We start from the raw sequence: 12,769 nt of genomic DNA, 5'->3' as shown, positions 1-12,769 counted from the left end.
TGTGTGTGTTGCATTTTGTGTGTCTGTGAGTGTGCTGAGCACATGGAGGAAGAAGAAAAGCCTGTGCTGTGTGTGTGTGTGTGTGTGTGTGTGTGTGTGTGTGTGATTACAGGAAGAACTTCTTTACTGCTACACTGGGTCAGTGAGTGGAACTGAAGCATGTAGACATAAATAAACACACAGAGGGAGGAAGATGAGTGAACAGCAGGGTTCGGTGAGGTACAAAAGGAAACGGAGACACAGGAAAAATAATAATAACAATAATTATCTTTTACGTAGCACCAGGATTTATTTTAATCAGCGGGTGTGGCCGTCCTGCTAAAACCTTTACAAGGGCTCGGCAACAATTCAACCAGGAGGCCACAATAAAGATTCCTGGTGGGGTAGCAAAGATAAAACCCCTTCTAACCAAGAGATAAATGCAAACGTGAACTTTATGGACAGACAGGCAAATACATAAAACCAAACATGTTAAACACGGTGACTTTCTACTATTAAGATAACCATGATTTCCAATTTTTATCCAAAAAGTCTTAATCATAAAAGTAAAATCATCTGTCCATGAGCTGAAGTTGAGGTATAACTGTTATGCAGCAGATCAACCATTTCATACACAAACTGAGGGTTAAGTGCCTTGATCAGGGCGCCCAGGTGGCACAGCAGGATATTCTGCTAGATCTCCTCAGTTTGAAACTCGGTGTTGCCACCGGTCGGCTGGGCACCATCTAGCGAGCATAACTGGCAGTGACACGTTTCTGCCAGGGCAGGGTGACCGGACTATGTGGGTGGGGTCTTCAAATGCTGTGTAAGGACCCTGATTGGCAGATAGAAAGGGAACCTGTGCAGAGTGCATGGGTGAAAGAGGGTTCCGTTAAGGGTTGCGCAGGTCAGAGCAGGCGTGAGCAGCAATAAACCCACCTCGACTGCAATCAGGGATCCCCCAGCAGCGGAAAAAAAAAAAATAAAAAAAAATAAGAACCTTGATCAGGGGCCCAACAATGGCAACTTGGCTCCACTGCTTAAGTCTATTAATTCGAGTCCAGTGAAGATTGTGGTGAGACCAAGACTAAACAGCTCATGTTCATACTGTACAGCATCACATTCCTCCACACTGATGTGAAATACGAATCTGAAGTGTTTAGCTGAAGTGGGTAAATCGAGGTGTGAGGTTAGTGGGGCAGTAACCTGGCATGACTTTTCCACAGGGGTGGTAAAGGTCTTGAATAACTTTATTTCGTTTACTTAAGGAACCAGAACTTTGTTCAAACCATTTCTTCTGTAATAAATGATGAACAGTTTCAGTAATTATCTGCACATATTAATTCTTCTTTAATATTTATAAACAGATGTCACACTAAAACATGAGTTAATAACCAAAATGTTGATTAAATTTGTGTTTATTTTTCATTTATTTACAGAATAGTTTTTTCCCATTTCATTTCATTTTTATGGTTGTCCCTAAACACTGGATGTAGTCCAGTAACACTTGGTGGACACGATGACAATCCACTGAGGGGCCTCGGCCAACTCACATATAATAACTAGGGGTGGGTTTATAAAATCGATTTTTCGATTCGATCCGATATCGATTCATATAAACGCGAGATCGATCTTTTAAATACGCCCCTTTTTACGGTGCACACGGAAATCTGTTACCCCCTTTAATTTCGCGTGACCAGCCAGTGTTTTTTCATGCAACGAGATCTGACCTGCACATCAGTTCAGCATGGCAGAAATCTTTTTGCACTGATTTTCGCTCGGCGACGGGTCAGTGCTGGATTCGGGAGGAACTCGGTGTTCGCTCTGCGATCAAAACTCGGCTCTCGATCAATGTGAGAAACAGCGAGGGGAAACACAGGGGAGAGGTTGTAAACAGGTGGTACAGGTGGTAATATAGTTTCTATCAGAATACATCAGCACACGAGTTTTACAGTATTTCTGACCTGATCGTTCTCTACCAAACAAAATATTTATTAACCTCCAACTCACTATAGAACAAGCCATGCTGCTCGTGTTGCCAAATCCACTCAGATTCATTTATTTCATCAGCCCACAAACTTTGATCTCTCGCTACTTGCACACACACACACACACACACACACACACACACAATTAATAGATGTAGAACTTAATCTGATCTTAGACGTGATGGTGTGTTTATTGTGCTCCGTCAACTGTAATAATAATGAGACTTTTTAATGTCAAGCACAAACACAAAAGCCACGCTGTAGTAGCACGTAGAGGAAGAGGCCTGGCATTGTCTCGCTGAAATGGACTTCCCGGAAAAAAGACGTCATTTTATGTCAGCATGTGTTTCTCTAAAATCCCACTGTAAGTCTGAATGGTCTGAATTCACACATAAGCAAGTCGCCCAATTCGACGAGCGTTTTTTCATAAAAACAAGCTGAAACATGGATTCATCTGAACACAGCAGGTTTCTAGTTGCATTTCTTAATGCAGCGGTGCGCTGTGTTAAGTGAAAATAGTTTTACGAAGTACTCCCGAGCATATGTGGCTATATTTATCAAAGTAGCATGATGGTTTCTCTTGCAATGTTATTCAACCGTTGTTCTAATTCTTGCCCTAAAATAACTAAATAAATGTATCAATTTACTGTACACACACACACACACACACACACTCTGAAACTCAGACATGTCTAAATAATCAGACCAGTAACACACACACGCATACACACACTATCCGAAACTCAAACAGACACTGCTCGGACCAGACACACATACGCACACACAATCCGAAAGTCAAACATAAACGCTGCTACCTAACTAGACCTCACACACACACACACACACACAAAGTCTGCATGTTATTTTAATCAACAAATTATTAACAAACACATACTGTCACACATACACACACACACACACACACACACAGCTCTCACACTGTGATCTGCATTTTAATCTAGTTAAAATTCTCAACACACACACATGCAAACACAAACTTGCCAAACACATGCAAGCGCGCTCACACCCACACACACAAATACCCCCCTCCCTACACACACAGCATGCATGCTCACCTAACAATAATTCCTAACACACACACACACACAGACAACTACCAAAGATTCTTGCTACTCTCGTTTTGCTCAGTCTCAGCCACAGACACAAACCATCTGCCTCGACAGTGGCTGTTCCCCTCGAGCTGTGTGCTTTTTTACACAGAGAAATATGTTCACCAAAAATACTAAAACAAAGCCGAAGCTTTTCACCAAACCTGCACACAAAGTCTGAGTGTGTTGTTCTGAACGGTGTGTAGTTTTAAAGATGCAAGATTTCAGTATTTGCTCAGACTTGTTAAATACTGACTAACTCAAACTGGTCTTTGTTAAACTGGTGTTAGTTTTGTATGGTGCATTTGATTGGATCTTGTGTAAATACACTCATCTCACCTCTCAAGAGGTTCAAGCTGCAGAAGCAGAGATTGGTGACATGCTGATATTTACGGTCTGATGATAGGAAAGTGTTTACAGCACGTCACACTGCTAAATATCATCAACGGTTTCATGTCAATTACCATGTCTGGTAGCATCAGACCTGTTATAACTGTAATAATAAATAATTATATTTTTATATTATAATTATATATAAATAAATATTAATTACTAAATAATAATTTTTCCATGCTTTATAGGATTTCTCTGTGAGATGTGGACAGAATCATTTTAGAAACCATGACAAATGCGTCTTATAACAGTTTTTTATTTTAATATATATATATTGTTTATGCATTTTCTCCCCTTTTTTCTTCCGACTTTTAATGCGTCCAATTGCCCGATTGCGCGCTTCCTCTCCACTAATGCTGGCCCTCGCTCTGATTTGAGGAGAATGAAGCTAACCCACACACCCTCCGACACGTGGGCAGCAGCCATATGCATTTTGTCACCCACACTAGACGAGATCAGCTGCGGATCAGCTCTGTGTATGGAGAGACACACCCTGATTAACGCACTCCTTCCACATCTCTGTGCAGACGCCATCAACCGGCCAGCAGAGGTCGTAGTTGCATCAGCCATGAGAGAGTCTCTATCCAGCTTGATACCCCACCCCTATATAAACAACAGGCCAATCATGTTCATGTGGCTGCTCAGCCCAGCCGGCAGGAAGAGCTGACTCGATATGATGTACAGTATTCGAGATCCCAGCTCTGGTGTGCTAGCTTGTGTTTTTACTGCTGCGCCACCTGAGCGGCTTGTCTTATAACAGTTTTTAATTTGAAGACACAGCGGGGCGCGCAGGTCTGACACTCAAGAGAATCAGAGACTCTGCAGTGCAACCGGCCTGCTCGGGCACTCGACAGGACATAATTGGCCCTGCGAAAGGAAGAGGAGGGCGGGTGAGGAATCACCTCCTTGCAGCTATAACGGCGACCCTTACAGTCTGGTTGAGATGCATTTACATTTACATTGTAGGCATTTAGCAGAAGCCTTTATCCAAAGCAACTTACAGTACAGTTACAGTTTACAGTCTGATCAATTACGGGTTAAGGGCCTTGCTCAAGGGTCCAAAAGCAACAACCTGGTAGTGGTGGGGCTTGAACCAGCAACCTTATGATTACTAGTCCAGTACCTTAACCACTAGGCTACGGTTTGCATACACAAACAATAGAAGCATACAAACACAGTCGAGTCATGCTGTCTGTGCTGTGACTTTGTAAGAATCCACTGCTGGCAGGTGTAAAGAACTGGAGGAACTAAAACCAGAGAATTAGAAACAACTAAACAAGAGGAAAAGGAAAGGATGCTAAAACGTATTTAAAAAAACAACTGAGATGCAGGTATGACACACTAGCAGCATAGAGTGTGACTGTAGTGCTGAAGACCGACTTGCTTCGTTTAAGGCAAGGGCCTTGCTCAAGGGCCCAAAAGCAGCAACCTGGCAGTGGTGGGGCTTGAACCAGTGACCTTATGATTACTAGTCTAGTACGTTAACCAGTAGGCCACTGTTTGCATACACAAACGATAGAAGAATACAAACAGAGTAGAGTTGTGCTGTCTGTGCTGTGACTGTAAGAATCCACCGCTGGCAGGTGCAAAGAAGTGAAGGAACTAAAATCAGAGAATTAGAAACGACTAGACAAATGAAAGGAGGGGGGGCTAAAATATATATAAAAAACATGTGCTGCAGTGCTGAAGCCTGACTTACTTTTGTAGCTGTTACGCACTCGTGCTCTGACGTGTGTGCACAGGATGTCAAATTTCAGTTGAATTAGTGTTATCACAACCTTTCACACCTGATAATTAGGAGCCCGATTATGATGTATCATTTGAATCACAAATATAGAGATGATTGTGCATTTAAATCATCAACAGGGAAACTACTACAGATCACTATCAGTGGTTAAGGTACTGGGTTAGTAATCAAAGGTTGTTTAAGTCTAGTTGCCACTGCCTAGCTGCCACTGTTGGGCCCCTGAGCAAGGCCCTTAACCCTCAATAGCTCGAATTGTATTCAGTCATAATTGAAAGTCGCTTGGAACTGTAAATGTAACTCGTGTTGTGAGAACTTACTTTGAGGTACCGGGTGCATCTATATTTTATTAGCACATATAGCTGTACCGAGCTGCTAGCTACAGACTTCATCTACACACCTCTGAATCCTGAACTCGTTCTGGTCACGATGTTCATGATCATGTTCATCATCTCTGCATTATTGTCACATTAAACTGTTTTTATTCATAAAGCCTGAAACTCAGTAAGGTGTGAGTCGATGTGAGCTTAATGGATGACAGTTAAAATAATTGGGCAAAATTTGCATACCTAGTTTACACACACACATACACACACACACCACAAAGACACAAACACAACCACATGTTCTATCTTTACCATATACGGTTATAAAATGCTTTATGATCCATAAAGCAATGATTTGTTCTGGGCTACATCAGTGGATATTTTCACAAGGCCGTCAGAGCTTAAACACACACACACACACACACACACACACACACACACACACACTCCTTAACTAGGCTACAGCTCTCATGCTAGCCAAGGTCACGACACCTGATGACATCAGAGCTGAAAAACCTCAATAATAGAGAGTTTAACTCTCTATGAAAGAAAATGTAAAGATTAAAAAAAAAATCTGATCACCCAACCTGAGAAACAGTCAACCACTTTTACTGACCTATCTACATACCTACAGCTTCTACCTACTTCTCTACCATTTCTACCCACATATCTATCTACCTAACTACCTACCTACCACTTTTACCAATACACCCACCAACTGCTTCTACCTATCCACCTACCTACCTACCTACCACTTCTACCTACCTATCCATTGTTACTTCTACCTACTTACCTTCTAACATCTTCTACCTACCACTTCTACCTACCTATTTACATACCTACCATTTCTACCTACCACTTCTACCTACCTATTTACATACCTACCATTTCTACCTACCCACCAAACTGCCATCTTCAAGTTTATCTGCAGATGTTCTATGATCTTTAAATCTGGGGCTTGGCCTCTCAGGGACAGTCAGAGACTTGCATAAAGCCACAACGGTGTTGTTTTGCTTTTTGAAGGGTGAACCGCCGCTCCAGTCTGCAGTTTAATTTAAGGATGTTCCTGTATTTGGCTACATCCGTCCATCCCTCAATGTTTACATAATGCTGCCACCATCATGTTTCACCCTAGGTATGGTATTAGTATTCACCAGACATAGTGCTTAATGTTCAGTCGAAAGAGTTTTCATCTCATCAGGCCAGAGAATGTTTCTCCCCATGTTGCCAAGGTCTTTTACAAGCCGGCGGTCATGTGACTTTTACTCACACTGGCTTCCGTCTTGCCTCTCTGCCAAAAAGACCTGATTTATGGAGGCTGCAGAGATGGCTGACGGTACAACAGGTGCTCCCATCTCTGCACAGGATGTTCGGAGGTTCAGAGGTTCCTGACTCTACTTGCCTGTATGCCCAGTTTGGCCAGTTGGAAACTATAGAAAAGTCTAGGAATAATTGAGGACATGCTAAAGAGAGTTCATTGGAGGTCATGGTTGGGTTTTTGCAAACGGAATTCACCTGATTAAAATGTGGAGAGTCACAGCAAAGGGTCTGAGAAATTTTTAAATAAGATATAACATAACTAAAGATACACCGATCAGGCATAACATTATGACCACCTCCTTGTTTCTACACTCACTGTCCATTTTATCGGCTTCACTTGGTAGTTCTACAATTATTGACTGTAGTCCATCTGTTTCTCTGCATACCTTTCTAGCCTGCTTTCACCCTGTTCTTCAAAGGTCAGGACCCCTACAGATTAGGTATTATTTAGGTGGTGGATCATTCTCAGCACTGCAGTGACACTGACATGGTGGTGGTGTGTTAGTGTGTGTTGTGCTGGTATGAGTGGATCAGACACAGCAGCGCTGATGGAGTTATTAAACACCTCACTGTCACTGCTGGACTGAGAATAGTCCACCAACCAAAAATATCCAGCCAACATCGCCCCATGGGCAGCGTCCTGTGACCGCTGATGAAGGTCTAGAAGATGACCAACTCAAACAGCAGCAATAGATGAGCGATCGTCTCTGACTTTACATCTACAAGGTGAACCAACTAGGTAGGAGTGTCTAATAGAGTGGACTATGAGTGGACACTGTATTTAAAAACTCCAGCAGCGCTGCTGTGTCTGATCCACTCATACCAGCACAACACACACTAACACACCACCACCATGTCAGTGTCACTGCAGTGATGAAAATCATCCACCACCTAAATAATAGCTGCTCTGTGGTGGTCCTGTGGGGGTCCTGACCACTGAAAAACAGGGTGAAAGCAGGTAAAAAAGCATGCAGAGAAATAGATGAACTACAGTCAGTAATTGTAGAACTACAAAGTGCTTCTATATGGTAAGTGGAGCTGATAAAATGGACAGTGAGTGTAGAAACCAGGAGGTGGTTTTAATGTTATGGCTGATCGGTATATTACATCAAAATCGAACGCACAACACAACAAAGTGAACTGGAAACACTAGAAATATCTACTGTTCTACTTTCCTGTCCATCTATTTTCAGACTTCATGCTTGTCTATTCACTCATCCAACTAACCATCCATCATCCTGTCAGCTATTCTTCTACCAAGTCATTAATCCATCCACTTCACTACTGAACCAGCAAATCATCTCTCAAAGCAACTAAATCCAAGGACACGTTACAGATACAGTTCTTTATCTTAGACTTGTATGAAATGTGGAAAAAGTGGAAAAAGAGAGCTCATGTTATTCCACTGCTGGGTCGTTTGAACTGCAGACAAGGACCTCACACACACAAGACCCTCACACACACACACACACACACACACACGTTTGTTTTCGAACTTAAGTGTGTGGGATCACATAAGTTTCCATTATGTATGACACCTCTATTTTACACTGAACACACCACCGTGTGATAGGACCTCTCAGATAAAGACATACAGGCAAGTGTGTGTGTGTGTGTGTGTGTGTGTGTGTGTGTTGAACATGCTATATAAGGGCAGTGTGAGTGTAGGGATAGTCACAGCAAAAAGACAAGATAAAAAGGGTGGAAAAACAGCCTGTGAAGGGTTGCAGCTAATGAACCCCTGTCTACTCTGCACACACATAAAAGTGGTGACACAACTATTGCTATATGGCCAAAAGTATGTGGACATTCCTTTTAATTACTGAGTTCAGGTGTTTCAGCCTCAGCCAACATCCTGCTAACAGGAGATAAAAAATAATAAATGATACGCTGATATGAGTTTGGGGCGGCACAGTGGCTTAGTGGGTAAACACTGTCGCCTCACAGCAAGTAGGTCCTGGGTTCGATTCCAAGGCGGGGAGTTCCGGGTCCTTTCTGTGTAGAGTTTGCATGTTCTCCCCGTGTCTGCGTGGGTTTCCTCCGGGAGCTCCGGTTTCCTCCCACAGTACAAAAACATGCAGTCAGGTTAATTGGAGACACTGAATTGTCCTATGGGTATGGGTGTGTGTGTGTGTGTCTTCCCTGCAATGGACTGGCACCCCGTCCAGGGTGTTACTGTGTGCCTTGCGCCCATTGAAAAGCTGGGATAGGCTCCAGCTACCCTACCCTAACTGGATAAGCGGTTAAGAAAATGAATGAATGAATTATATGAGTTTGAGGAAGGCCCTTCCCTGATCCAGCATTACTATCCCCCTCTGCACAAAGCAAGGTCCGTAAATACATGATTTGACAAATTAACTGAGGAGAAACATCATTAAAAAATACCAGCTCATGGTCAGGTGTCCACATGCTTTTGGCCATATAATGTATGTATGTTAAATGTCTTCTAAGTTCTCGATTGCGCATGTGGTAGGGGCTGCACCGTCTACATTAGACTTCTAATTGAAGAACCAATGGAAAACCGTTTGGTGTCCGTTTCCGCAGGTTGCTTCCTCCGTGAGGATGTTTGTGACCTCGAGAGCCTTTCATCCTCATTAAAACACAGACATGCACTCAGTAAAGCTCGGGTCCGGTCAGGGGTTCGGGGGGAGCGTGTGACGAGGAGAGGAAATGACTTGGAGACTCTCAGAATCTGATCAAACAGCTCAATGACAGATATATCCTTCTGCTCAAGGGCTGATAACCCTGTTTATACCGCTCGCCACCATACTCACGCAGCGATGCTTCATGAGTCGGCCTCTTTGACAGCTTCCTCCTGCCTTTGTCACTCAGTCCTACCCCCTAAACCCCAGTCTTTAACCCCCAAGCCCTGGTCTCTTATCCCTCACCCTTGAGCACTAACCCCGGGTCCCCTGAGGTTTAGATTCTATAGAGAGGTCAGGAGTGTGTGAAAGGAGGAAGGGAAGCAGATTTGTTACAGTGTGCTATTCCCATCATGCACTAAGACAAAAGGAAGAGGGGGATCATCTTCATACACACCAGGAAAAAATCTTTATATGGCCAAAAGTATCTGAACACCTGACTCAAAAGCTTGTTAAACAACCAATTCCAAAAATTATTATTACTATGGACTTTCACTCTTTCTACAAAATTTTGGAATGTGTCTGTAGGGCTTTGTGGCCATTTAGTCAAAAGAGTATTTGTAAGATTAGGCGCCAATGTTATGAGGCTAGTAACTGACGTTCCAATTCATCCTAAAGCTGTTCAGTGGGGTTGAAGTCAGGACTCTAAGCATGCCACTGGAGTTCCACAGCAAACTTGTCAAACCATGCACAAAGAGACACACGGATTGTCATCCTGTCCAGGGTGTGTTACTGCATCGTGCATCTATGAAAGTAGTTTTACGGAAACTAGACCCACATCAACCCTGGCCAGGATAAAATGGTGGTAAAACATGAAAATGAATTGAAATTGAACATGAAAAATTTGCTCTAAGCGTCTACATGCTGTCACAGCAAACTCCACCTTATTTCACACCACTCGAATACCCAAAATGTAATTACACCCCCCAATTGGTACTACTGTAGTAAAATCTGCTTCGGATAGAAATGTCCGCTAAAAGCCTGAAGATGCACAACAAGCTTTGCCTGGCATTAAAAAGTCCTACTATGATGCGATGCCAACCTGAGCATCCTTCTCATCTCATGATTCACCAGCCATTCATCATCTCTCTCCAACCTTCTCACAAGCATCATGATCATGTTCTTCTCAGCACACCAAGCATCTGCTCTTCCTACAGTCTGAATGATACACTGGATCCTTCTGATGAGTCGACATGGACCAGCACAATTCCCAGAATTCCCTTCAATATTTTTCCACTCTGAACCTCTGTCACCATAAATTTTCCTTTATATGGGTCTAACTTGGAAGAACCGAGACAAACCTCAGGGGACGCACCCCCCCACCCGTAATGTAATGACCTGATGTGTCTCTTCATATCTGCCCTTGGTGTTAGTGAGTGAGTGGGTAAGTAAATGTGTTGACCCACAATAGATTAGCACCGGGGACAGTGGTAGCCTAGTGGGTAGAGCTTTGAGCTATCAATTGAAAGGTTGATAGTTTGAATCCCAGCTGTGCCATGCAGCCACTGTTGGGCCCTTGAGCAAGGTTCCTTAACCCTCTCTGCTCCAGGGGTGCCGTACGATGACTGACCCTGCGTTCTGACCCCAACTTCCAAAAAAGCTGGGATATGTGAAGAAAGAATTTCGTTGTACTGTACACCTGTATATGTATGTCAAATAATATATAATATATACACATCCATTTCCAAAAATAAGTAAATAAATTAATAAAATAAAAATACACTTTGGTTCTAACAGGTTTCAGCAGATTTGTGTTCTTCGACTGTTGTTTACTTAAACTTGAGAAATGATATGTTCACTATGGAAGCACTTCTGTAAGTCGCTCTGGATAAATGTAAATGTAAATGTAAATAAAGACATTCTATTCGCTGTCCAGGGTGTATTCAAGCTAATTATTTTATCCAGTATCATTATTCAGTTGCGCTGGATCACCCAAGACCCTGACCAGGATAAATTGTTTAATAAAATGAATGAATGATTGAATGAATGAATGAATGATAAAATGTGGCTAATCAACCAGTAAAATAAGAAATAACAGCAGGGTATTATGTGGGGTGCTCAGGCAGTGATTAGTGGAGATACACATGGACTGACAACTTCACACACGTCAGAGGGAGCAGGTGCTAGCCTTAGGCTCTCCTCGGCCACCCTAGGGGAGGTGCAGGTGGTAAAGAATTGATGATAACAAACTGGCAATGAATAAACTGGAAAAAAGTAAGTAGGTGTGGGGGGCAGAGGTGCAAATAAAGAAGAGTGTGTCATTCAAACCAAATGCCAGAGCTTTTTTTTCCCTCAGCATGTGTGTGTGTGTGTTCTACAATGTACTGACATGTCATCTGCAGGTCTTTCACACAACACATCTCAGTGTTTATAATCCCACCATTGGAAGAAATCAGACATCCCTGTGTGTATGTGTGGGTGATCTAGCAACCTCACACACGTCAGAGGGAGCAGGTGCTAACCCTAGGGGAGGTGCAGGCGGTAAAGAATTGATGAAAACAAACTGGAAATGAATAAACTGGAAAAAAGTAAGTAGGTGTAGGGAGCAGGGGTGCAAATAAAGAAGAGTGTGTCATTCAAACCAAATGCCAGAGCTTTTTTTTCCCTCAGCATGTGTGTGTGTGTGTGTGTTCTACAATGTACTGACATGTCATCTGCAGGTCTTTCGCACACCACAACATCTCAGTGTTTATAATCCCACGATTAGAAGAAATCAGAAAGGGGGCAAATAATTTTTCACATCCCTGTGTGTATGTGTGGGTGTGGATATCAGCAAGAACATGCCAGTCTAATCCTCTAATCTGGCAGTGCACATTGACAGCAGGCGCGAGATGTGTTACCCACACACACACACACACACACACACACACTTTCCACAAAGTTCCAGCTACCCTAAACTCTACGGTCTCTGCTCTAACACTGTACATAAAGAAGGTAGGAGTGTCACTCCTAATGATCAAAGACTTCATGATACACCTGCTTCAGTCCATAAATCTAATCTACATTCATAACAAAAATAGACTTTTTTAAGTGTATAAATTCTTCTTTCCATCATGTGATGCAGTGTTTTGCAGCATAGGAGTGTGGACACATTACCATAAGTCTGTGAAATACCACATTCCAAAGCAAAACTCCTAAACCTTAACCTGCCTGGGCAGCCGTTTTTGGGTAAGTAATGCAACTGGAGCTGCAAATGCGTTCATAGCGAAGAAGAAAGGTGGCGGAAAGCGGAGTAAGACAAACATTAAACATGTTATGATTTAGTTCT

General features: G+C 42.7%; 1 protein-coding gene across 1 annotated transcript in view; it reads right to left on the bottom strand.

Moving 5' to 3' along the window:
* Nucleotides 1–12,769, bottom strand: part of dip2a (disco-interacting protein 2 homolog A) — a 95,555-nt gene that overhangs the window by 55,504 nt on the left and 27,282 nt on the right. The window lies entirely within an intron of this gene.

This window comes from Trichomycterus rosablanca, chromosome 12, assembly GCF_030014385.1.
Source record: "Trichomycterus rosablanca isolate fTriRos1 chromosome 12, fTriRos1.hap1, whole genome shotgun sequence".
Classification (NCBI taxonomy): Eukaryota; Metazoa; Chordata; class Actinopteri; order Siluriformes; family Trichomycteridae; genus Trichomycterus; species Trichomycterus rosablanca.
Note: the sequence above shows the minus strand (reverse complement) of the source record. Positions and strands in the feature narration are given on the sequence as shown.